Genomic DNA, 27,213 nt, shown 5'->3' on the forward strand with positions numbered 1-27,213 from the left:
AAATAGGCATTTCACTCAAGAAACAACAAAGATCTGCATCCATATTTAAAATGTGTTTTCAAAGAAGCCAATGTTATATAGAATAGAAGGTTACAGCTGACATTGTTCAGTTTTATATGGCAGAAGTTGACATCACTCCTGCTAGCAGTGAGGTATAGGGATGGATGTAGAAATGATGATGAGAATAATATGGAAGAAATAACTAGAATTGAGTTTTCCTTGTCTCAGTTTTTAATTCTTACAATAAATCAACATTTACTCTAGGAGGCTTAAAAGTGGAGATATAGTAAAAAAAAATAGTTGTACAACTTGAAAAATTAAGGGATTTAAATTCACATCCAAGGATATAACTGATAGGGGAAAAGAGAATATCTATCACAAAATGTCTTCCGTCTTCCTCTCCAGGTAAAATTTGTTTTTATTTGTCTCTGGATAAGAGTGTGCATCCCTCTAATTAGTCCACCTTTGCTGCCATACAAGAACATGTTAGAGCACGCCAGTTTGAGCATGTATATAAAATCACAACAACTTCAAAATAGGTATTAAGAGAAAAATATTTTCCCGAAGCTAAATAAACGTAGACTATCGGGATGTCTGAGGTTTATTTCTATCTTCAAGAAGCCCAGGTCCAAATATAAAACTTAAAAAGAATTACTGTATGTCTAGGTGAAAACTGTACTAGGTCCTGAACTACAGAAGTTCATTAACATCATGTAAGGTCATTCATGCATTTCCAGTTCAATAGGAGATTATGAAACCACCATCATGGAGTAACCACTAGTATAGTCTATATTCAGTTGACATCAAATCTCAAAGACATCTTTCACACATAATGCTTTTCATTTCTGAAACAAGCTTAAAACAGCTAATATTCTAATTTCTTTGTTGCTTTTTTCTTTCTTAACTGCTTATTTGACATACTTTCTTTGTTACTTAGAGACATCTGTATCTTTCTTAATGGGATACCTTTGAAAACTTGTTTTTTTTCCATGCTATAATTATTTATTTCCTTTTAAACATCTAGCCAAGTTGAGCAGCATTACTACAGCAGTGCAAATATCTAAACCTCTAACAATTATTTCAAGCTGCAAAAGGGCTTTGAAATTATGACAGTGGCAAAGTACAGCTTATGCGGGGTTAGAAGAGGGGAGAAGACAAAAGCAAGAAAGAAGAGTGGAGGGTGCTAGTCAGCAGAAGATATAAAGAGAAAAGTGAAACCTTTTGACAAGTAAAAACTCCTGAGAGCCACAGAGTGAGAATAAACAAGACTTCTTTTTTAGTATTTCCATTTGAACACTGTCCAAGGGGAGTGCTTTGATGCAGAAACAATGTGTAGATATCTAAAGATACACTGTCCTTATAGGCACTGTAAACAGGGTGAGTGAGCACCTGTCTAACCCAAAATATTAAACTGAATCCTGTATTTTTTTTTTCCCAGTTTTGACTAACTACTGCAGTTACTTATTACTGTTACAAAAATATTTGAGTGCTCACTTTGTGTTTATATATCCGGTGAGTATTTCCATTCTCTTGCTCACCTCCCACCCTGAGATAGGGTCTTTTGGGACCATGGAAGATATGACTGCTGAATAAAGGCTGTGCAGCTTGTTTTAGGATGGTCTGTCCTGTGCACACCAAGGTGATGGGAACAGGAGTGGACAGAAAATCAAATTGAAATGGAGAGGAGTAGAGCTGCTGGGCTGAGTGTGTTGCATGTGCCCAGGGCACAAGGCTTGCTGGACACTGCCGTGATGGAGGGGTCAGGGCCTGGCTGTGGTTCTGGTAGCTGTTTTGACTGTCACCAATGAACACTTGACCTGTGAGGTCTCTCCAAAATGGCACATAGTGTTTCCATGTTAAATTTTTCAGAATTTCTTGAAGTCTGTATTGTCTTGATAGTATTCAGATACTGTAAATTCCAGCTACTTTCAGTCATGTGCCTGCACCTACTCCCAGAGTTTTCTCTAAAGGATCTGTAGCTCTGTCTAATATTTAACTTCAGAATCAACTTCTAAATCAAAATGAAGGATGGCACAATGGTTTTCAGTGATGAAGAATCCTGATGAAATCCCCTAAAGAGTAAAAGACCTATTGTATTGCTTTGGGAATCCATTTAATCTCTTAGTGCCTTGATATTCCAATCAAAAATGCTACCATCAGATTTTTTATCTTACAACACTGCCAGTTACTTTGATGCTTTGTTGGTTAGGAGCATAAAAAGCTTTAGGAAAAAGTGGACCAATGCAGTGTATATGAGCACCTCCAGGAATAAGAATTTAAAGACCTCCTTTTCAAGGTAAGATTGATATGTAAATGCCATATACTCTCAATGGCATTCCAAGGAATGAGATTCTCATAGGAAGCATAACAAGGAAAACATCCCTCTAGCAATATATTACTAACTATTTTGCAATTCATGACTAGTCAGATCATTTGCATTTAGGTATTTCAATATATAGTAGAGCTAACAATATTAGACACATCACACTCGGCAGTTTCTTGGACTGAATAATAGAATTTAAAATGAAGCTTAGATATTCCAGTTAACCTCAGTAGAGAAATATTTTTTTATCATATTTGACTGTAGTTGTAGAGAAAACCCACGAAGTTGAAAACCAAACAAGCTTAGTCCATATTACTTTAAATGCATTGCTTTTATGTCTCTAAAAAGATGGCCTAATGGCCTTGCTTTATATTTATATGGAAACAAATACAGCCTTTCCATCAAGTTAGGGTGCTTTTTGAACAACTTTTCTGTCATATTTCCTGTTAGCCTATACATACTTGATTTGTATTGATTAGATGTTATTTTGTTACACTATGTGTATCTGATCATTCGTTGGATAATGTTCAGAAAGCGACTGTTTTGAAATCAGACTTTTTCAGATTAATATTTATATCATTAAATGTAATTGTTATTTTCTCAATAGAAAAAAGTAGGCCATCATTTGGTGCAGTTCAGCTTCAGAGGCACATTTTCAGTGAGTTCTTCAACATACATTCCCAAAATATATATGAAATCTATAAATAAAGACAATTTTCAAATAAGGACTTGCACTTCTTTTTTTTCAGCTAATGTTACATGATATTTTTAAAGAAGTAGGAACTATTTATGGTGTGTTGAAAACTACATACATGATGAGGAACTGTTTTTTTCCTAAAGACAATGATTCAGATTATTCAGTCTGATCTTGTAAATACAGTGGAATGAATTTAAATAATTGCCATGAATGTTGAGAGCTAGGTTCTTAAATGTTCAGCATCCTAGATGTAGCCTAACCAGCTTGTATAATAACTACTCATTTGAAGAGTATTTCTACAAGCTTATATAACTTTGAAAAGTTATAATTTTTTTAACAGAAAACCTTGTGCCAAGTTTAATTATATTATGTAGAAAATTGCCTATAGGCTTCTTTCAGAATTAAGTGAGACCCATTTTATTTTGTGGTTGGGTACTTATTACCTACTCTATAAAAAATATTAGAGGATAAATTACTAGAAGACTATGAAGCAGCACAAATACAGTGGGCCTTGTGGCTGAAACAGTGAAAACTGATCACTGTCTTATTTAATGGATGTGCTTAAAATCTTCTGTATATAAACAAGACAAATAAAAATGTTGCTGGGATTTGCAGAACTCTCCAGTTCTTTGGAGGCTTGGAAAAGACCCAGTCTCATGGTCTTCAGGTCTACTGCTGGTATCCACCTTGTGTAACATTTTTCAAGCACCAAATGAATGTTGCCTTCAAAGCAGATAAAGATGTTCTCTGTCCTATTTAGAAAACTGTTTAATGATCTTATTGTTCTGTATTGTTCTTCAGACTTTCAATCTCTGTTTATGCATTGACAGCTTGTTTTCACTTGCTCTTGTGTTATTACTGCCATTTAGTTTAACTAGTTCTTTCCACTGACTGATGTTTATCTGACTGATTTATTAACAAATAATAAGTCTTTCTTGGTGTTTGTTAAAGAAGCCAAGTACTTTCAGTCCCTTGTTTTGTATAGCATACTGTAAAATAGTTGTTCTTTTGAATCTCCATCCACCTGTCTCTACTTTACTTTAAAACAGACTCCAACAAATGGCAAGAAGTGAAATCTAAGTCATCCTTATACTCATATGATCATCACAATGTTTTGAAGTCTTTGTACTGTGCTAGTATAATTGCAAAGATCAGAAAGACATGAGAGTCCACCATGCAGAATGTAGACTAAATGATCTAGTTATTCAAGCCAAGCAGAAGCTGCGCTTGTCAAATGGTATTTATGTTATCTGAATCCACCTGCAAGAAAAAATAAAACAGATCAGGTATACTTATTCTGATGCAGTCTAGTAGGGCTCCCACAGAAGAAAGCCAGGTTGTAATCTACCTCATCTCAATTTCCTTGTAGTTAATTTAGAAATATTAGGCTTTGGAGGGATGAGGAACAGGAGGTGTAAAATATATGGCATACAAGAATATATGTATTTAAGTAGTACCTACAAGTAATATTTCATAAAAAGCTTTGCATAAAACAGAAGCCTATGATTAAATAGACTAAGGCTGTGATTGCTAGCCAGTGACAGAGTAATTTTTGCAGATGTCAGACATCTTTTGCACTTCTTAAAGATGATTCATTTAGATTCTGATCAAAAGTTTTCATACAGAATATAAAACAAACAGGAAAACTTAATTGGACTCTACATCATATGAAAAATTGGGTAACATATACATATTTTTAGATAATTTGTAAAATAAAGAGACTAAAGCTGCCAGTTGGGATTTCAAAAAATGTAATACAAAATTATAAATCAATACAACTGTAAAAATTATTTTTTTTTTTTTTTTGCAAAACTTTCTGAACATAGTAGCTGTTCATGGAATGAGTTTCATGAATGTTTCTAACCACCTTAGTCAAAAAAGTTCTGTCAGATCCTCACATGTTTTCACAACAGTTGCACTGAGTGCACAATTAATTGTTTATCAAATCTTTTTCAGAGGGCCTGAACATATAAGAATATTTCAGAGGCCTAGCATACAAGCCCAAGCTGTCAGTTTATCTACAACAAACATATTAGCTCCCTGTTTTCCCCACATGATACATTATCCAGACAAGTCTTGTAAATTGTATTTGTACACTCATGAAAACATCTGTCACGTCCCACTCAGACAAAGGAGACAAATGACTTAGATTTGTAAATCCCTAGTGGAATGGACAATGGTGAGACAAGTCTCAAAGTCCATGCACAGACATTTATTAATTTCCCAAAATGTAGTAATCTGATACAAGATAATTGGCTAAGTATACAACAAATTAAGGCAAGCAATATAGTATGCCTTGCATTACTTAATGATAATAAGGGAAAAGGGGAAAAAGAAAAGAAGAGAGAGAGAGAAATAGAGATCACCAGTCCAGGTTCCTATGTTGGTCCCATCCAAGTTCATCAGGGATGCATCCATCGTCTTCACTTCTTCATGTCTTCTTTTTTTTTTCTATCTATTGTTTGCTTTTTCATTACTTGCCTCCCTCAATTTATACACACTTTCCTTGTGTCCATCCCCTAGGCTGACCTACATACCTACGTATCACATGTATCGGGAGGAGCAAGGTGCTTCATGGGATGATGTAATTAGCATGATCTTGTTAGTCTTCCCTAGCATATTCAGGGGTGTCAACTTTAATATATATTTCATGGATAATGAAGCAAATGTCATCCACTGGACAGATGGCCCTTGAAACTTCACAAGATGCACTAGAGCAGAGCTGTCCTGTCTTTACAGGGCTCCCTCCCTCAGCTGCACCCTGGGATATTCAGGCAGCCTTATCAGCTCCAGCCTCCACATTATCCACCTCATGAATACAGTTTAGTTACTTGCAAGTGTTTGAGGCATTCCTCAACCTGGAGGGCCTCTGGTCCCCCCCATCTCTTATCTTTACCTAGTCTTGTTTCTTGTCCTTGTTTTTCTCAGTCTATTTTTTCTCAGTACTGTTTTCAGGGAGCTACAATTTGTTCTTCACAGCATCTCCACTGAAGCTTTCTATATTTAAATACAAATTGATTACTTACATGAATAGAAGCTTTGACTGGGATGTTTTTCTCCCATAGCGGGCAGGTGACACTGTTATGTTGGGATGACAGTGGAACTGGTACCTGGCTGAGACCTTGGCTTCTGTGGTCAGCATTATCCTGTTATTGCACCAGGTGGACAGAGGAATTAAGCAAGTAGAAAATTAGATAAAAAACAGAAAGAGAAGAAGTAGGGAAAACAATTTTAATTGAATGCTTCTGTAGAAGTAGAAGCTAGATGAGAAACTACGTGTCAGAAAAAGTATCACTCACATAGGTTCAGTTTTATGTTCTTCCTTTAAATTAAATATCTCAGTAAGGAATGAACAAACAACTTTCCAAATACCTTATATCCTAAAAGACCTTAGTCATTCCTCATTGACTTAATTTTCTCAAGGAATGATACATCTCCCAATTGGTTTGTCCACAGCATGTAATTCCACTTTCTACCCAAGTAAAATAGTTGTTACCATGTAAACACCCCTTAAATCTGTTTTAAAGTCTGTTTTTTTTTTTTGCACATCTGATCCGGATGTAAGCAGTGGTGGTTCAAATGCAAGACCTGTCTCTATACTGACATATCAAAATAAAAGAGATTCAGTAACATACATGGGGCAGTTGTTATACATTATTCCCTCACAAAAGTGAAAATACTTTTTTTTTAATGGTACACTATATTCAGATATGTCAGAAAAAACCTCAGTTTTACATTGTTAAAACTTCCTCAATTTTTTTTTTAGCAGCTTGCAGCTGTATGAACTTTTGCTGTGATAAAAAGAATATAAGAAATGTGAAACATCTAGCTATAGACAACACCTGCTTTTAGAACCCTATGAGGAATCCAGGCCCCAGAGATGCTCCAAAAACTCAGTGCTCTGAAAGGAAGAGTCAAGACCACGTATTCTTGTCAGCTGCAAGTTTTTTTTATGAAGTGAATTTCACTGATGAGGACCCTGTCTTCCAAACATAGGTATCCATACTGAATTCTTGAGGCAGATATTGTTAATTGTCCTTATATATGTTCAATGCATATGTATGGCTGTTTTCATCAGATTTACTACATCTGACAAGCTTTCAATATTACCATGCTAAACCAAACCTGAATAACTGCCCTTTTCAAATTCTGCATGTCTACATCACAAAAATATGAGTTATAGCAGAACTCTTAAGTTAAATATGTAGCTTTTGCCTTTATGGAAAAAATACAAGAGCCAAAATTAAAATATATACTTGTCTACAAGACTAATAAGAAACAGAATTACATCATTAGTCACATACACACAATATGAAAATAAATTTCACTTCATGCCAAATTGTCAGGGGAAATAACAATAATAAACTAAGATCTCTGTTTTTCAGAGAACCTTAAAGAATTAGGGTATATAAAAATGAACCTGTGTTTACTAATACACACATACACACACTGAACATACACTGAATATATGTATGTGGATATATGTATATTTGTATGCATATATATTGGCTATGAGCAACACAATACAAGAAAATATTCATGGCTGGCAGATGTGGTCAACTGTGGCTGAAGCATGTACTTCAAACTCTATATGAATTAATTTAGCTCACAAAGGTCTTTGCTACAGAGAGGCTAGAGCTTTTAATACTTTATTTAGTAATGAGGTCACAAATACTGTTACTGCTCTGACAATTTAATGATTGGTTTTTACTGTGGTCTTTGTGATGTGAGCTAGAGTAACTCAGTGGGGTATTTTAACACCATTTTAAAGTGTCTATAAAACTGCAGATCCAGAATTTCAAATTATACACGTTACTTTGCTTTGTATGTTTGACCTATTGGATTTAATAAATTTATTGTCCGTGGACATTCAGTGCAGTACACAAAAAACTTTGTTAGCATCCATGTGATGTACCAATAATCACTCTCAAAAGCTTAACTCCAGCTGATGTTGATTTAACATCTAGAGGGACTCTCTGAAAATACATACAATTGTATATCCACACAAAAGGACAGAAGATCGTATTTTATGTGATGCTGCTGAACCTAATGGAGTTGGGAATGTAAATCAACAGTGAACTGTATGCCTTGAGATTAGACAATCTGTGAAGGCATCACACCAGATATAAACACTTGTCCATTAAAGGGAGACAACAATTTGAAAGTAGAAATCTTCATTTAGGGGGATTACACACTACTATTGTGAATGGCACTGGAAAGCAATGCTGGTCAATCAAGTGCTGCCACATGTGAACTGTCAAGTTAAGAGGTAGAATCTGAGAGGCATGAGAAACCAAAAGAAACTGATTGTATTTCACTATAACCACTGTTTTCCTTACTTTACAAAAAAAAAAAAAAAAAAAATCAAAGTGAATATTCTCATTAGAAGAGATATTGCCTAGGGATAATTAATGCTATAATAATATCATATCAGGTAGTATCTTTTTTTTTCTGCAGAGGCACTGTTTTGTGTTTTTTTTTTTTTTTTTTTCTGTATATTATGAATGTCTACATTGTTACTTGGTTTGAACTTTCCAAAGTTCATGCTGTCCATGTACATATTAAACTCACAGGTCTGGACCACAAAATCATTTTACAGCAGACAAAAAATCTGTCAGCACGCTCAGCACCAGAATCCTGAGTGAAACACATGCACAGCCTAAGAGATTTTTCTAACAGTAAAGCCTGTATCGAATATTGTAAACATATATTTATTTATTTATGAAAATAAAAATGCCCACTCTCAAGGACTTTTTCAATTTTTTTAGAGCTCAGTAGAGTTTAGATATATAATTAACTACTTGTAGAAAGAGTTCTACATTTTCATATGCTAAAATACACATTTTTTTAGTGATTGAAAGATTTTTTCATTTTATGAAATAGTATTAAAAAATTTGCAGGCTTAGCAACTTCTCCAAGCTACCTTAAGTTCACAATTTTTTTATTGGACTCTTTAAGTACCATACATTCTTTAGCACTGTAGAATAAATCATTCATGTGAAAACCTGAAAATATTAAAACCCATCACTTTTTAGGGCACTGCTTAAATTCCATGTATGTAGGATATACATATACTATATGGACAATAGATATGTACTTGCAGATACATATACAAAACCATTCACATATAATAATTATATTCTTTGAGTACAAACTACTCAAGACTTTTTAGAGACCATGGAATTTATTTGTTAGTTTGTTTCCATTCAATGTAAGTGAAAAATCTGATCTAAAATAGGAATTACTGAAATCTTTCAGATTCACCAAGAAAAAAAAAGCCTCCTGTTTCTGTCAATAGTGTCATTTAACACAGTCTTCCTGGATTGGATTCTATATGTGTTAATCATCTAATCATTAATTCAAATGCCCTGAATTACTGTAATCTTATGAAAAGTGAATTAATGTACATAGTGTTTTCCTCTCAGAAGGAAGCTGTCTACATTATATCTTGTGCCAAAGACTTATTCTGTTAAAACAAGAGATGGTTCAATGAAGAAAATTAAAGGTTTGTGATTCATTTTAGAGCAACTGTTTTGACTTCTGTCATGAAAATGTTACCATTCTTTCTTTAGGTGGATATACTGTTGGGAAGAGCTTAGAGAATTACCACCCTTCCCAGAAATTCCTCTTCAGCCTCTGTGTCCTCTTTTTGATGACTTCTGTTTCAGTAACTGCTGCTTTGGCACATTTGTAGGTCATACATAGTCTGCTGAACTTCTGTTATCCAATATTCACATAATCAATATGAAACATTAGCACATACATACAGGAGGCATCTAAGGCATGGTTTTATTGAACTTTTTTTAATTACCAAGATTCCTAAAACTGCCCTTCAATCCTCTCCAGATTTTCAGGTAAATAAGATTGCTACCTACATGCAACAACAATGACATTCTAAGTACACCAAGATAAAGGTCTTGTAAATCAAATCAGAATGTAATTATCCTTTAACACTCCAGTCACCTTCATTATTTACATACACTTTTAAGAAACTGCTAGTGTAGTCTGGGACTGCAAACAGTTATTTAAGCAAATAAAGGTTTTTTGAGTATTCAGTTCTTTGATAAGAACTTGCTTCTCTTGCCAAGGAAGCAGTGTGCTAATCTTTTACATCAGAGAGCTCCTTATTCATGGTTGTTTATTTACTCACAAAGATCTTGAACTTGTTCCTCTGAAGTCAATTGGAGTTTATCCTCTGAATGGAAATAGTAGGTCTGGAAGCTAAATTGATCTGAAATTGCTGTCCCTGCTTTGACATTGAAGTCAGGAATTGGTAGGCCTAATTGTAATAAACTATGGTTAAAGTCTGTTAAGGGTTTCTAGTGTATATTAACCATGGGCTGCTCTGAACTTCTTGGAGAATCGAGGAATACATTAAAAGCATCATTTGAAAAGCAGCCTTTCAAACATTTCTTGGATTCTTTTTAAAATAGTGTTTTTCAAACAGAACTAAGTTAAAGAAAGTGTCCATTAAGTTATATGGTGATCAGATTACTGAGACTTATCACAAATTCATTGTATAGGACATCTACAGCGATATCTGTTGAATACATTGCCAGTATTATTAGAATTGATTCATAATGAATAATTAAGGTTTAACACTTAAAATGAAATGTTTCTCATTATTTTAAGTGTCCAATCATTATGAATTCATTCAACATTATTGCAGGAGTTATATGGTTCATGACAAAAAACTAAGCAAAGCTTTGAAGAATGCATTTAATTTGTTATACTATAAAATGTTATGGTGGAATAATAAACCTCCTAACAGCCTTAATATACTGCACATCACATTTAAAAAAAAAAAATCCCAGAGAAATCTTTAATGAAACCTAATGCATACATGATTCTAAAGCCTGTTAAATGAATAACAATAGAGTTCATTTCCCTGAATGATGTGTGTAGTTGAAGCTTTCACAGGAAATATGCAGAGGAAGAAGAATGAGAAAGATAAACTCTTTAATATATTTATTGAGTGATGGTTAGGACACAGACCTTAAATGTGATCAAGACTCTCCTTTGCTTATTTCAAAATAAATTTTACTTAGGAATTCTTAAAACAGCATTTTGCTTTTCAGTAACTTTTGTAATGTCCTGTTCTTCCACAGCCCTTACAGCCCTGCTGATAGTCTCTCTTTTTTGTAGGGAGATTAACAGGAGAGTGGAAAATAATGTACATATGAAAATGTTCTTTGTTAGTATAACACTATATGCCACTAAGAAACTTGGTTCAGAGAGACTGTACAGCAGCTTTGGCTTAGGACAACGCAGGTATGCCTATTTGTTGGCTCATAAATGACTTGTCATTTAAAAACATAGAACACCTACAAACATGAAATCTAGTGAAAAGATAATGTAAAAATAACCTTTAGGAAATTTCCAAAGTTTGAAGAATACCCGTTGCTGTTACCTGAATCTAGTACTAGCCATAGGGTCATTAACAAATTAATACACAATATGTATGTATTTTTATTTTCAAATACACTTTCTAATTTTGGGACACTCCATTTATAATGAAGGCTTTAGAACATTGTACACATGAAATGTACAGAGAGATATTAAAATCTCAGATATAAAGTTGGCTATCAATATTTTTATTTATTTTAGGAACATCGTCCAAAATACCTATTGAGGACTAGCTGAGTTTTACTCATAAGTAGTTGTTGATTTTCTCTTAAGCTCAGTGACTAACATCAATATTAATTTTAATAATACATTAGATATTATATAATAAGTACAATAAAGAGCTAGTTTTGGTGGAATAGATAAATTTATATAGATAAAGATGTTAACCAGACTTGTTGCTTTATACTATTAACAGTTAAATGTGATTTGAATTTATAAACAATCGCCAGAGCCAACAGCTTCTATTCTATTAATGGCAAAATATATTATTCTGTTAACAGGCTGTTAATGATAAAAATGAAGATAATTATGTTTATGCAGTATGGATTGGTTTTGCTATTCCAAGAAGAGTTTTATAAGAAAAGAAAAACTTGATGTTTTAGGATGATAGTAACTATCATTAGAAATGATAGTTAATGAGAATATGTAAAAAAGCCAGTTAAGATAGATTGAAGATATGGATGTAGGTGTTGCTGTGGATGTTGTTGCCACAGAAACAGTCCAGTTCCACTTCCTTAAAGAAAAACTGTTTACAAAGAATAGAAAGGTAGAAATAAGTTCTGGAGTGAAAAAATGAAGCAGCAGTAAGGCCACATGCGTAGCATTATGGGTTTCATTTGGGAAGTAGCTGGTAAACGTATCTCAGAGTCCTTCTGGTCACCATGGCTGAAATTTTCTTTGAGCCTGAGACCCATAAATTTACATTTATAATTGTGAGTTATGCATTTCCATCCCCATCAGTGTTACAAGAGATTGAGTTCTTGTGGTCAGTGTATTATAGGGAGCTTTTCAGCTATCACCTCCCAGGTATCAATGGTAGGGAGTGTCCTCCTGGCATTGGAGGTTGCCTACCCTTTTCCTATTTTGTTCACCAGTTTGGCTACTTTATATTCATGACAATTTGATCTATTTCCCATTTCAGACTCATTTATCAGATTTCCTGGATAGTAATTGACATTTTCCATGTAATAGATTTGTGTTTCCATCTTAAAATTTGCTAAGTTTAGGAACTAATTTATGAAACGTTATGATCTGAATGTTTATTACCTTAAGCAACTCTGAGACTCAGCCTCCTCATAATTGTAATGCTGATTTGTAAATTTATAATAATAGCCCTCATACTCTGTGCATCTTTTCTACCTAGCAATTAAACACATTTTTTATCATGAAAACACAAAAATTTTTATGTTGGTTATACACTTGCATTTAAAAAAAGGAGCCAAATAGAGCCAAATTATTTTTGCATCTATCCATTCAACATAACTTCTGCATTTCCATTAGCTTCTGTGTTGGATATTTTCTTTATAAACACTATTATCATGAAAATTCAATAGAAATTACTGTTGAATTTGCAGGTCCATAAAATAATATTGTTGTATGTTGAGAATTACTTTATTGGTCTTTAGAAACAAATGAGCCTCTCATTTTCTGGTGACAAATAAGACACAAAAATTATTTTTAAAGTACACTCTAAAAAAGTCCATTTATGATAATTTTTTTTGCTAAGATATGAAGTCAGGTTTCTTGTTCTGCTTGAATTGGTTTGCATTGTCTGCATGAATTGTATGTGCAAGAAAAGGATAAAAAGCTATTTACTAAACATAGTTTCAGCTACAGCAACTGTTTATAATTTTGAAAAAGACCAGGAAATTTATTAGGATTACATTTTTGAACAATGTAAATTTTCTGTGTGATAATTTTTAGGGAGTGGCAAGGACTGAGAACCATCAGGGAAAGGTGACCAAGATAGCTATTGTTGCCAGCTTTGGCAATATGACTGTGATGAAGGTGGAGGGAGCTGTAACTCTGGAGGGCACTGCCTGAGTCTGATAATGGAAGGGAGGGTAGGCTCAGGGGAGATGATTTGGGCTACTGAAGCAACAAAAGAAACTGGGTTGAAAATAGACATTTGACCAAAAAAAAAAATCTTTCCTTCATCTCAGGGAAACTTCATTTGAAAGTTATTTCCTCCCAGATGGTGAGTGCTCCATAGTCAATATCTGAACTCCTGATGGCCAAAGCATAGATTTGAAATAGAAAATATGGTATCTACTCTTTTCTTTACCTGGTGGTTACCTTTTGCCCAAGAGACTGTCTAGACACAGCAGGCTACTGCACCATGACATCTATCCGAAAGCCAGTTCACAGAGAACATTCAGGTATCCTGGAGTGGAGACACAGCTAGAGAACATGCTGCACTATCTCCATGTAGCTGTTGTGCTGGGCTACAAAGGGTGATGTCAGGATGGATGAAAGAGGAGAGGAAGGATTGTTAATACTAGATTGGTCATATGAAGACTCAGTCTCAATAAAGCCCTGTAGGTATACACCAGGTCTGTATGCCAGGCTTACTGAGCTGGTTTACCTTAGAGCTGTGCTCACACTGCAGCAAGGCTCCTATAGCATAATTGGACCACATTAGAGAAAACAGTGGCAGCCTCTTAGGACTTTTGCATGCAAATAGATAGCCTAGCTTCATAACTCCAGCAGAGAGTTCAAACATTTCAGTGCGTATGGAATTTGATCTGTAGAGTTTGTGAATGAAGAAAGAAAATAACAGGGACAAGGTGAGCTTAGAAAGACCAGTGAAAGGATAGGCTACGATCAATTGTAATGTTTTAGTCTTTTACATTTTTCTTCTACTTGGGAAAACTCTAATCCTATCTTACCCATAAAAATAATTAAATTCTATACAATAGATTGCACATCCTATAAGCATAAAGTACTTTAAAACCATGTAGAGATGAATATTTAATTCTGGTTTACAGAAAAAGATACCGCCTTCTCAGTCAACAGTAGTACTTCCAGCAGAGGTCCTTTGCAGCACAGGTTTATCCACATACAGCCGTGTTTATTTTGCATAATGGAAGATGATTGTAGCACAAGGTGTTATGTCTTCAGGCAGCAGCTGTGTAATCTATATTTACAGTGCTAAACTTCCATATTTATTTTGCTGCTCACCTGCTGAACTTGTCTCCTGCCAGGTACTCTATTGAGGATGAAGTTTATTTTCAGAAAGCTGGCATGCCTTCCATTTATCTGTTGATCAAATTATGACAACTTTTAACTACTCTTTAAGTTATAAAATCTTACAACTTTACACCTCTTGAATCTTTTTGTTTAAAGACATTCTCTTCATTATAATGAAGGATAAAATTTATTAATATGCTTTGATTTTATCCTTTACCTTTTTATTTTTTTCCATCTTCTGTATGCCTCACAGATTACTAAATGCTGCAGAGATACATTCAAACAGAAAACAATAATTTTTGCACAATTAGATGTCAGAAGATTTATCATTGGATCTAGAGGTGACCTGTAATAAGGTCCTGTAGATAATTTAGAATTATTTCAAGGAGCCAAGGAGTAGGAATTCATTATGTTTTTTGTTTGTTTGTTTTTTTTTGTTTTGTTGTTTTTTTTTTGTTTTTTTTTTTTTTTTTCCTCCTAGAAATCAGAGTTTGATAAGGATTTGGTAAACACAGAAATGAAGGGAAACTGAAAATAAACATGCTCTTCTGAGAAAGCGATTGATAGCTCAATAAATATGATTGTTTCAGATTTTTGCTATGTTGTGGTTTAGGCCTGATTGGCAGCCAACCACAATGCAGCAGCTCTCTCTCCCTTCCCCTCCGGCAATGAGAAGGGACAGAGAGCCAGGCTTGGGGTTCAAGATAGGACTGGGATGGGAAAAAATCCCCCTTTATGATCACGAGCAAACGGCAGACTCGTTAGGGGAAGAAAAAAAAGAACATACATTTATTACAGACACTAACAACACATAACAGAGTAGGACAGTGAGAAGCATTGCCACATCTTGAGAACACCTTCCCCCTACCCCTCCCTTCTTCCCAGGATCAGTTCTGCTCCCGATATCTCTACCTCCTCCCCCAGTGGCACAGGGGCAGGGAATGGGGGGTGCAGTAAGCGCTGCCACTTCCTTCATCTTCGGTGAGGAGAGTGTCCGGAACTTGTTCCTCCTGCTCCATCGTGGTCCCCCTCTCACAGGAGACAGTCCTCCACAAACTTTCTCCGACACGAATTCCTCCCATGGGCCGCAGCGTTCCCCACACTGCTCTGTCATGGGTCACTAACTTCCTCCGACTGGATTCCCTCCCACGGCTGCAGCCCTTCCCAAGCTGCTCCGGCACGGGACTCCCCTGCATGCTGCAATCCTCCCAGCGCTGAATTACAGCAGCAGGGTTACCTTTTCCCATGAGACCCCGGCCTTCTTCGGGCACAGCACCTTGATCAGGCAAGCAGAAGCCACAGGCCATAAATCAATGTCTGCTCCACCATAGATCTTCATGGGTGGTGGGGGGGGGGGCACCGTGCCGTCTCACCACAGGATAGAGGGGGGTCTCTGCTCCGGCACACCTCCCCCCTCCTTTCTTCCTCTGTTCCTCCACTGACCTTGGTGTTCATGCAGCTGCAGCAACTCCTTCTCACAAGTCCGACTGCTCGTCACCACGTCCCTTCTTAAATACGTTATCGCAGAGGCACAGCCGATTGGCTCAATTTCCCAAACAGAAGTGGAGCTGACGTGGAGTTGGGGGAGCTTCGAGAAGCTTCTCACAGGGGGGCCGCCCCGATAGCCCCCTCCCCTTCCACCAAAAAACCCCACCACTCACTCAACCCAGAACATGCTATTATTCCTTTCAGCTACTTGCTCAGTCTTCAAATCAGGATTAAGTCAAGAATCTGGAGCCAAATTCAAAGCTGTGTAGACGCCAGGGGTTTTGTTTTGATGCCAGCAGTTGTATCCACTGAGTAAAGTATTTAGTTTTGTTGCCACTGCTACAATCAGTCCTCATAGATTAGTTCTATTATTCTGAAACTGTTCTCAAGATGAAGTGGTTTTTGAGTTTCTACTATTAAGAGTGTATTTCTTTTTCTTAATGGTAATATTAATGATCTTAAGAACTGTTAGTCTTAATTCCTTAGCTGATGTTTCTTCAGTTAAAATTTCATACACACTGTACTGGTGTTTATTTATTTGTTTGTTGGGTGGCATTTTGGTTTCTTTAATACTGCAGAAGGACGCATAGAGCTCTCAAGATCTGATTAAAACTTCATTCCTTTAACAAGTTATCCAGCCATCCTGGTCCTAAATAGACACACAAGATACCATACAAAGTTGTGAAATGTTAAGAAACGTGTGGTACCCAAAGGATAAATGTTAGAATTAAATATATATGTTGGTTTTATATATATGCACTGAAAATATGTATTTATTTTATTATTGCCTTACGGTTTTGCTTTCTCACTGCATATTACTGTACGATGATGTATTCAATGTCATCTTCAAAGAATACAGTTCAGTATTGCATTATTATATTTTTTTGACTGCAAAAAACAGTGCCAGCTACACAACACCAGCCAATGGGCTATTAGACCAGCTTTGTTGGTTCATATAATTTCTGCTTTCACAAGGCAAATAGTAATTTTTACTTACATAAAAAGAAAATAAGCAGTAAGTGTCATTAATACTCTGTGCTCTTTTGCCTTTAGAAAAGTTTGCATCCACCATCCCAGCCTATTGTCTTCTAGCATCATATTGAAATAATCCCTCCAGACACCTCCTGAACATACAAGGGACTACAAGCCAGTTTATCTTGGTTTCTATTGTTTGGAGGAAAAAGTACCTTCTTTCAAAGAACAGGAGTATTTTATTGAGCTGTTTGATGAGAGTGAAATGAGAGGGACTGAACACCTGTTCTGTTCTGTTCAATGCTATAGCTCAAAAAGCAGATTTTGTGAATATGCATTCACATTTCTTAATTTTCTTAATTTTAATTTCTTACAAGCTCTTTTAACTGATTTTACACTTGCTCAGCAAATGGGAGAAATAACATTTCTCTTTCTCTCTTCTGTTTTTGTTACAGTCCCATGAGGTAAAGTAGCTGGCATTATTTGGAGCAGTAGGCCCATTAGGCACAGTAATATGAGGCTAATTTGGAAAGTTGCTGCCCACAGAGTCTGTGATTTTTCACTTCAGTACATCTTGATTCAATGGGAACAGTAGTGCCTTGTTTAGTTTCTAATTTGAGAATCTGCTTGACACGTTGTGTCACACACTGCCCTAGATATTCATGCAATCCTTTGACCTTCAAAAAGCAGATTATTATTCAAAATCTTTCACTGTGTACCTTCAACATTTTTTAAAATATCTGTGACTAGGAAGTAAGGAATAGGTGTTTTCTCCACAGCTGGATAAACCTACTAGGTTTCTTAATGAACAGTAGTATGTAATAAGACTTCCAGATGTTTCAGAACTTTAAGACATCAATTAAGTTACATTTCTGAAGCTTTTCTTTGTCTAGTCACCAGTTTAATGCACATGCACTTTCTCTTCTTTTATCAGAGTTCAGTTGTGCTGAGAAGAATATTAATACTGATCTCTCTCATGACTTAAAAAATGCTTAAAGAATATTTATGCTCTTAGGTATAAAAATACATGCCTAAATTAACATATTTTTTTTTAATTCAGCTTTATTGAAACACTTTCCCTTGTTCTTTTAAAAACAAACACTGAAGCAATTAAAATAACAACAAAGAAGCCAAGAACAACATCTAAACAGATGGACTACAGCTGAAGGAATTGCTTCCACTATGTATTTAAAAGCAATACAGGTAAGTAAGATCAAACATTCTGATGGTAATTAATTCCATGTTTTGCAGCTGTTGAAACAAGAATTGCATATTAATAACTCCAAGTGGCTTTAGAATTGATGAAAGAAATAATTTATGTAATAAAGGGAGTTTCTTTCCAGAATCAATGAATATTTTTTTTTTTGCTTTGGAATCAAATCTAATGTGTATTATATTAATTTTCTTAGAGTTTGGTCATCAAATTAACCAAATCCTGAGAAAATAATACAATCTAGAGAGATAAATTCTTGCCTGTAAATTCTAACAAAAGCACTATCACATAGAAGTGATATGAAGAACTCTCTAAGTATAGATGTATGAAACACTGAAGAGGCCTGTTATTATATTCTGAACTTGTTGGAACAAGCTCCCCATAGATGAATAGATAGATATACCAGTGGGCATCAAAATTAATGAAGCACAGTATCCAAATAATTTCAGTCCTATGATTGATTGGCTTTTGTATCTAACAATGACAGATCTGTAAAGGACACCTTTTCCTTGTTAGAGCCCTCACAGGTTCTAATTTCCAGACAGTTCTTTGCAAGATAAGAAGGAATCAAACACCACTTCTTTTCTCTCCATAGATAAACTGAAATATCTCTTCTTCCTGGCCACCTATTTTCACAAAACTTGTGGGAATCTGACCATCTATGGCTACCTAATACAACCCGTAATTGTATTGCATCAAACTCAAGTTTGACCCAAATTACAAATGACTCTTGTTTACCCAGTTTCAACTTCAGTATCAAAATCAGGCTTAGTCAAATAAATTATAGAATATAACATTGCAAGAATGTGAGTTCTTTCTAGTAAGTCAAGTGGGAATAATACTATAACTATATTATATCATATAAAATGACTCAGCAAATAGAAACTAAAAGCGGTTTACATAAAAAGGTGTTAAAATTATTGCTAAAAATGTGAAAAACAATCCAGGTCAAGAGGGAGAAACCAAGGCTGGACTTACTACCTACTGTTTCTTGGCCTTTTCCATATAAATTGAGTAAGTTCTACACTGAATTGGAAGACGTTTTGGTGTGGATTATTTTTTTTTTTTTTTCAAAGAAATCTATTTCCAGCAGTGAGTGAATGCTGGGTGCAAACTTTGGAATACAAAATTAAATGACTGTGTATGAAATGAAGAGAGGTTTCTAGTTTCATTTTATTTAAATTCTACAAATGAAACTGGCACAGATGAGGGGGTTGGTTGGTTGGATTTTTTATTTAAATGAAGTTCACTTTGTAATTGTATTAATTTATTTATTTAATTTTAAAAACATATATTTGAAACTGCAAATTATTCTCGAATTGTTGGTAGTGACTAAGCTTGAACTAGTCAGTCTGATTATCAGGAAAGTAGAATTTTCCCTTGTAAAAATGTTTTAGACCATTTTGTCAAAATTTCACTAACTTACTCTAGTACTTTTTTTCTCCATTCAGTTCATTTAAAAAACTGAACAAGCTGAATAAAAAGAATAATCCATACCTTCTGTTTCCAGAAGAGTCTTGATCTTGGTTTATTTATATGGTTTATTTACATGTGAAATGTCTTCCAAGCATCAGCCTTTGTGATAGTGAGAAAATATAACTAGAGGTGTGGACTTTAGGTCAAATCTTCCAAAACTGCCCATATTATAAATCTTTTAATATGTACACAGGTACTGCATTGTTTTTATACTCATTCTTTGGGAGTTGCACAAAATGAAGTATTTTTATGACCTTGCCTGCATTAGCAAAATTCATGGTGCCATTTGGGCCAATTTGTAAAGCAAAATAATTTGTGTTGGAGACCCAGAATCTGCTCTACTTCTCTTTTGGTTTGGCTCTAGCTTGGATTAGCCCTCTCCTAATCGTCTGGGAAGAATGTCCATTAGTGGCAAACTTCTTGAGTTCATCTTCCAATTTAGTTTCATCCAAAATAATTCTATTTGCATGCTTCACAGTGTGATCCAAAGCACAGTAAATGGTGTCAGCTGAAAGATCAACTTAAAAAGTATAGTTCTTGATTTTAAATCTTAGATTTAGATGCTAACCTAAATGTGTCCTCTGCCAAAACATAGATTTCAATCACGTTCTTGTAGCATTATGCATTGTTACTCTGATGTCTGGGAAGCTGCCAAAGAAACAGCATTTATTGAAAGGGATCTGAATAGAATTAGAAACAATAGAAAGAACGTCTAGGAGAAAATGAAAGAAAAAATTAAAACCTTATGCAAATAACAACATTTCAATTCAGTTGTTCATCTAGTCCAGTGCTGTATCTCTGACAATGATCAGAACTTCGAAAAGACAGCTGAAGGAATAAGCAATGCACAGTCTGAGCTCTCTACTCACCTTCTCAGTGAGTGTAAACCTTTCTCTTGTTTGACTATATAACTGTTGCTGTTTTGAATATTTATTCAAAGTGTATTTTCTTCTAAGATCTGATATTTTCTTCTAAAATCTAGTTTCCATGTTAACTTGTATCAGGAAAAACCTTACATGTTTTTCTTAAAAGCACTCTATTACTGATGAAAAGAAAATAATTTAAGTTTGAGTTTCAATTTTGTTGAATATGTCTTATCCTTGTATAAGAGAATGGCAAATAGGAGTGTAATTCTTCTTTGTGCTCCTTTCATTTCTGTTTTATAACTGAACTATTTTTCTACTTGTCTCTTTTATAAGCAAAATCTGGACTTCATGAACATATGCAAACATGTTAACGTGCTGTTTGTTCAGATGTAGTCCATGAGAACAAACATGTCAGTAAAATGTGAATTTGAAGTTAAGTGCTGCATTCTTGTTATCAGAAAGAACAGAACTGTAAAGAAACAGTTAAAGATAGATTTTCCAAAGTGAAACTTTAAAAGAGGATATTTATTTTAAACTAAAGGACTTTTTTCATGGAACCAGCATGACTTGGATTCAAAAAAAACAGAATTTTGGACCAAAATAAGTAGATTTATATTTTGGAAGGTACATAAAACTGTTTTATTTAAGAGTATTTTGACAAAAATGCAGGCCTCCTGGACTTAAGATTGAAAATATTAAGTAGCTGTATGGTATTCATCTTTTTCAGGTATGTAAATCTTTTTAAATTTAAAGGAAGAATATTTGTAAAAAAAATAAAGTGATGTAATCCTGTCAATAATTTTCTTTTAATGCTATAGTACATTTACATGCACAAAGAAATGAAGAAATTATAAAGAAATTTGTAATTCCATTGTGTTAGTCATTCACATTGGTAATATTAAGTAATACCATACTTAATTTAATTAAACTAAATGTTGCTATCTTAATTTATCTAGCTATTGCAATTTAATCACTGTTAAATAGGGATCATCACTTAATTAAAATTGAGACTACTTAATGGTTTCAGTTGTTGTTTCTGTGAAAGATGTTGTTTTTCATGCAAAAAGCACAAAACCTTTTATGGGGTAAAAAAACGACCTACCACATTGCCTTAGGAACATTTCTTTCCAATTAAAGCATTCATAGTACTATGAAAACATATTATGTTAAACATAGAGTAGAATTGTTCTCTAAATTCCACTCCATCATACACGCAGAGACTGAAAGAGGGAGAACGAACTGACATTGTTTGGCAAGGAATTTGCTCTCACAGAATCTTCCTACTACATCACATTTCACATTTCTTAGTGCCCAGTAGGTCACACCATGCAGGTACTGGGGAAGGGATTAGACTTTGTACACTGCAGGAGTTTTTATCAAGGCCATGAGAGAGAGATTGAGAGAGAATAAGAGATGACACACAATTTTGTTATTGTTCAAGGTTGGAGATCTCCAGGTAACTTCCTGCTTCCAAAATAGGGATATCGTGAATCCAAGTACTTTTTCTGAGAAAAAAAAAAAAAAAAAAAAAAAAAAAAAAAAAAAGGGCTTCACTGGAGTTGATGAACTAGCTGGGACATTCCAGAGCTGACCTAGACTTTGATTTTATTCAAAATTTCTCAGGATAGATAATTGGAGGATGGGTAGCAAACAGGAGAAGACTAAGATAAAAATTCAGTCTTCATCAGCTTTTCTTCATGATTTTCAGATAGGGAGAGTTTCAAACAGTTTTGAAGGAAGCTCACAAAGAAAGAAAATAAGAAAAAAATTCTCTGTCTGAGTAGCGCATTTTAAAAAATTTATACTTCAAAAACCCAAACACATTCAGCAGTCTCTTGGTGATTCTTTTGTAAAGTGACATTAAAAGCTGATTTGCATAAAAAATGTAAAAATGAGTTCAAGGTAGAAAGCAGAATACTGTCAGGAAAAAAAAAAATAAAAAGAAGCAGCTGAAGATAAGAGACTATTTAGAACTAGTCACTTCATATTTTCTAAGCATCCTCGAAGACTGCATCTGAAAATAGCTGAAGACTTTTGATAGGTTTGAATAACTGCCAATCTTTTCCTTGGTGTACACCAGATGGAATAATATAGACATATGAAAAAATAAGTTTTGTATTATTCACTGATGAAATTGGTACTTACCTGTTGAAACCTCCAACAGTTTGTTGTGAAATCCATTTATGCATTTTCCTAACTAATTTAGTGGTTTGTAGGGGGTTTATTCTTACTATTCAGTTACTTTAAAATTTTATTACAATGATAAGAAATGGAAATAATATACATTTCTATTTTATAAAATTAATAATTTGTAAAAATATTTTTATTAATTATAAATTTCATTTAATTTAATTAAAATAAAAAGAAATTAAAATTTATTAATCTTCTTTGTTAAAAAGATAAAATTAAAATACCTGTTTGTTGTTTTTCAGGTAAACTACCAACTTTTTGTGAGCTGGATTTCCTTATCTTGTGTGACCAGAACCTGTGATATATAAATGAGCCTAGAATATTACACAAACAATTGTAATGCATTCTATGAAATGTTTGGCCAAATTGAATGTTATAATCAGAAAGACACAAGCTACTCTTCAACATCCAAGGTCTTTAAGGATGTTGTTAACTCTCAGAGACCTAATCAGCTGGTTATGAAGCATAAAGAGGATGTTTTCCATCATTATCAGTAGGTTTGTATTTCCTATCTTTAAATTTTTTGGACCCTCTTATTTCTGTGGAAGTTACAAAGACACTCTTACTGTCTGAGAAAGTTACTCATAGCATCATAGACTTCTGACTTGTCACAAGTGTTGATTTTTTTCCTTTATTCTAGCTATTTGTTGTACTTAATATGCATACTACCATAAGCAGAGAGTATCAGAGGGGTAATAACAGACTTCCCTGCCCCATTTATTTATTATTCCAAAGCATAACTTTACATTATTCAATATATCAGGAAAATTTGCTGCTTTGTTAAAAGCAGTGGTTGATAAAGAGGTTATGATTTTCTTGGAAAATTTTTCCCTTGAACTGAAAAATAAATTATTAGGGGGCTTTCTTCTTAAAAGTAGAAAAGAAGATAAATCTGTATATCAACAGAAAATATTTCAGTCATGAGAAAGTAACATATATATAATTTCAAAAGAAACTGATTCCTTTCAAAAAGTGTCAAAACACTTCACTGACAATTTTCAAAATTAACTCGTTTCTTCTACAGCAGCTATTTTGCTATTGAAACATAAATTGCAAGTAGTTTTGATCTCCTATAGCTCTGATTTTGCAAGTTTATTATCTATTTGCTTAAAGTACTATATCAAATTATAGTTCTCATGAATCTGGGCCAGGTTTTTATTTATTCAAATTGGATTTTAACTACTTTCACCCAAGTCAAATTTAATAATTCTATATGTTGTAGACCCCAAGACATCTGCCCTCTCCCCCAAATTAAAAATAAAGTAAATATACAACTTTTTTTTAGCTCTTCCCCTGTTATGTAGGAACATTAGAAAGCTTCTGAAAGATAACGAGGATGTGATACAATATGGTTACTGAGGATAGCATACTTTCATGGACTGGTGTTTTTTTAAATACAGAGTATTTTACCAGAGACTTTTACAACAAAGCAACACTGAACTTTGACTATATAAATATTTTTATATATGCATACATATATACATATATAATTTGTAGCCTGTGTAAAGCCAATATCTCAGTATATTAAGGAAAGCCTAACTGGATACCCCAAGTACATTATAGATATCATCATGTAAATTTGTGTAAGGACTCTTCTACAGTAACACTTTAGCAGTCCAACACTAGAGGATCTTTTACTGCAGTGATAAAATTACAGTGAATTTAAGAGCTTTCAACGCTTGTGTGTTCTAACAGAATTCATGATATGTATAATGGTAGAGTATGAAATGCTTTACCCTGTTAAGTTTAACCTGTAAAATCTCATCTTTTCTTAAATAAATAGAGGAGAGAACATTGGGGGTTAAAAGGAAAATAAAATGAAAAAGAGAATACAGCCAGTGAGAGGCAAAAAATAACAAGGGCAAGGAATATGGTAAAATACATTGACAAGTACCTGTAAAACTGCTGCCTACACAGTACGTTGCAAATTACAAGTCATGGTCTATAGACAAAGCATTTACAAGAGCTGAGTTATCAAAAGAACTTAGTCCAAGACGTTAAAAAACATTTTGTCATTTTAGGAAAAAAAGAAAAAAAAAAAAAAAAGAAAATAAAAAAGGCACTTGCAAAGACTCGCAAGTCAAAGTTATCAAAATACACAGACATCAAAACTGCAGTGGGGCAGCAGGTACTCAGGAGGTGTAGAGATGAGCATTGCAGAAAGAAATTTTATCATTTAAAGTGAAAAATTAGGGACAAAATTACTCAGACATGCTGGCTGACACACCCTATCCACATCATGCATGAGATCATATTACAAAGGTAAATATAACGATACATGGCAATTCTCCCATGGTAATGCACTAGTACTTCCAGAGAGACTATTGAAAGGCAAACATCCCAGCATTCCTCAAGAGTTCAACTTTAAAGTTCTAAATACAGATTTATTATTGAGAAGACATGATTTTAAATATTAAGAAGATACGGGTTGTGGTGGGTTGACCTTGGCTGGACACCAGGTGCCCACCAAGCTATTCGATCACTCCCCTCTCAGCAGGATGGCAGGAGGGGAAAAAATAAGATGGAAGAATTTTCTGGGTCAAGATAAAGACAGTTTAATAGGGCAAAAGTAAAGTCTGTGCATGGAAGCAGCAGAAGACAAAGATTTATTCTCTGTTTCTCATCAGGAGGTGATTTCTAGACACTTCCCAGGAAGCAGGGCTTCGGTATGTGTAGCAGTTTCTCCAGAAGACAATTGTCATACTAACAAATGCTGCCACCTCCTCTTTTCTCTTAGGTTTTATTGATGAGCAGACATCACATGTTATGGAATACCCCTTCAGTCAGTCTGGGTCAGTTCTCCCGGTTGTGTCCCCTCCCAACATCTTGCCCGCCCCCAGCCTACTGGTGAGGGGGAGATGTTGCAGAGACAGCCCCGATGAGGTGGAGCACTGCTCAGCGGTAGCCAAAACACTGGTGCATTATCAACACCTTTCTAGCTACCGATACAAGGCACAGAACTATGAGGGCTGTTATGGGGAAAATGAACTCCATCTCAGCCAGACCCAATAAAGTGTATATTTAAATTGAGCGTGCCTGGAATGAATCTCCATGTCTGAGATCAACTGACACAGAATAGCCTGTGTCCACAGTATTAATCCCTCTTATTTTCTGGGGTACATGGGATGCAAACACTTATTGAGCATTACTCCTGATTTGTGTTTAGGAACTGTTTAGAAGGATTTTTGTTGGCCTGGACCAAAACTATTTCATAGGCTGCTCTTACATTTCAAAAATATGGAATATCACTGGGAAGTGTACTTGTGTCAGTCTTTATCTTATTAGTGTAAACACATTCATAAATTTCCAGAAAGTGAAAATGCATTATCAAGACAAATCAGTAACACATGCTACATCAACAGACTCTATCCCTTACACAGGGATTGTTAATCTCCATGCACATCCAGAGAGAGCACACTACTCCCTTTAAGAACCAGTTTTGCATTTGCTTTCTATATCATATTCTTTCCATGTTTGACAGAAAGTGATTTCTCTGCAATGCAATTGGAAACAGAAAATTATTTTACATTTTTAGACAGCTAGGCAAGGCCTTTCTATAGCCTCATGACTTTTCTCAGAATAACTTTACTGAATCACTGCTGATGAGCTTCTCACAGTGGTTCTCAAGCTCTTGAGTAGCCACCTCCTTCAAAGTCAGCTTCTTCAACTATTGCTGGACAAACAGCCAGCCTCAGTTGATTTGGTTTTAGCCCCTCAGTAGGTCAGTGGAACTAGGTTATGGAAAGTATACAGTATTGTAAATTATACAGCTACACTTTCCAAATATTTCAGATCGTTGCAAACACAAACCAAAACAGAGTCAAGATGAAAATATTTTTTTTTATCTTGTAGTGTTTGGAAAGAAGAGGTGTAAATTCCTCTCTTTTAACTCTTCTATGGCTACCTCAAGATTTCAGCTATTACAATGATAGTTGCAAATAAAGCTTAGCTATATTCTTACTGTCTGTAACCTCTCAGCCCATCTTGAAATTCTCCCACTACTCCCACTGCATGATGTGCCAAAATTCTTTTTATAACTTCTAGGCTCTGTCATCTGTTTCCTTGTTCTCTATCCTTGTCAGGTCAATGTTCTTTAGATTGAATTTTCTCTAGATTGAATTTCCAAACCTCTGCAGAGTCATCAGTTCTTGATTATCCTCCCTTACAGTACTATTGAGCATAAGCCTTGAATCCATGCCTTATTAGGAACTATAAAGATTCAAGAAATCACCCAACAGTGTAACCATACTATTATTCCAGAGGTTGTATAGCTCACAGAAAGCTTGTCTTTGATCACTGTGCTATCATAAACCTTATTTATGTTGTCTTTCACCTCAGGCTCAATAAGGGTGGAGTTAGATGCTAATGACGACTGAAACAACAATAACGATGA

Source organism: Tyto alba, unplaced genomic scaffold (assembly GCF_018691265.1).
Source record: "Tyto alba isolate M040663 unplaced genomic scaffold, T.alba_DEE_v4.0 Super-Scaffold_2, whole genome shotgun sequence".
NCBI classification, from domain to species: domain Eukaryota; kingdom Metazoa; phylum Chordata; class Aves; order Strigiformes; family Tytonidae; genus Tyto; species Tyto alba.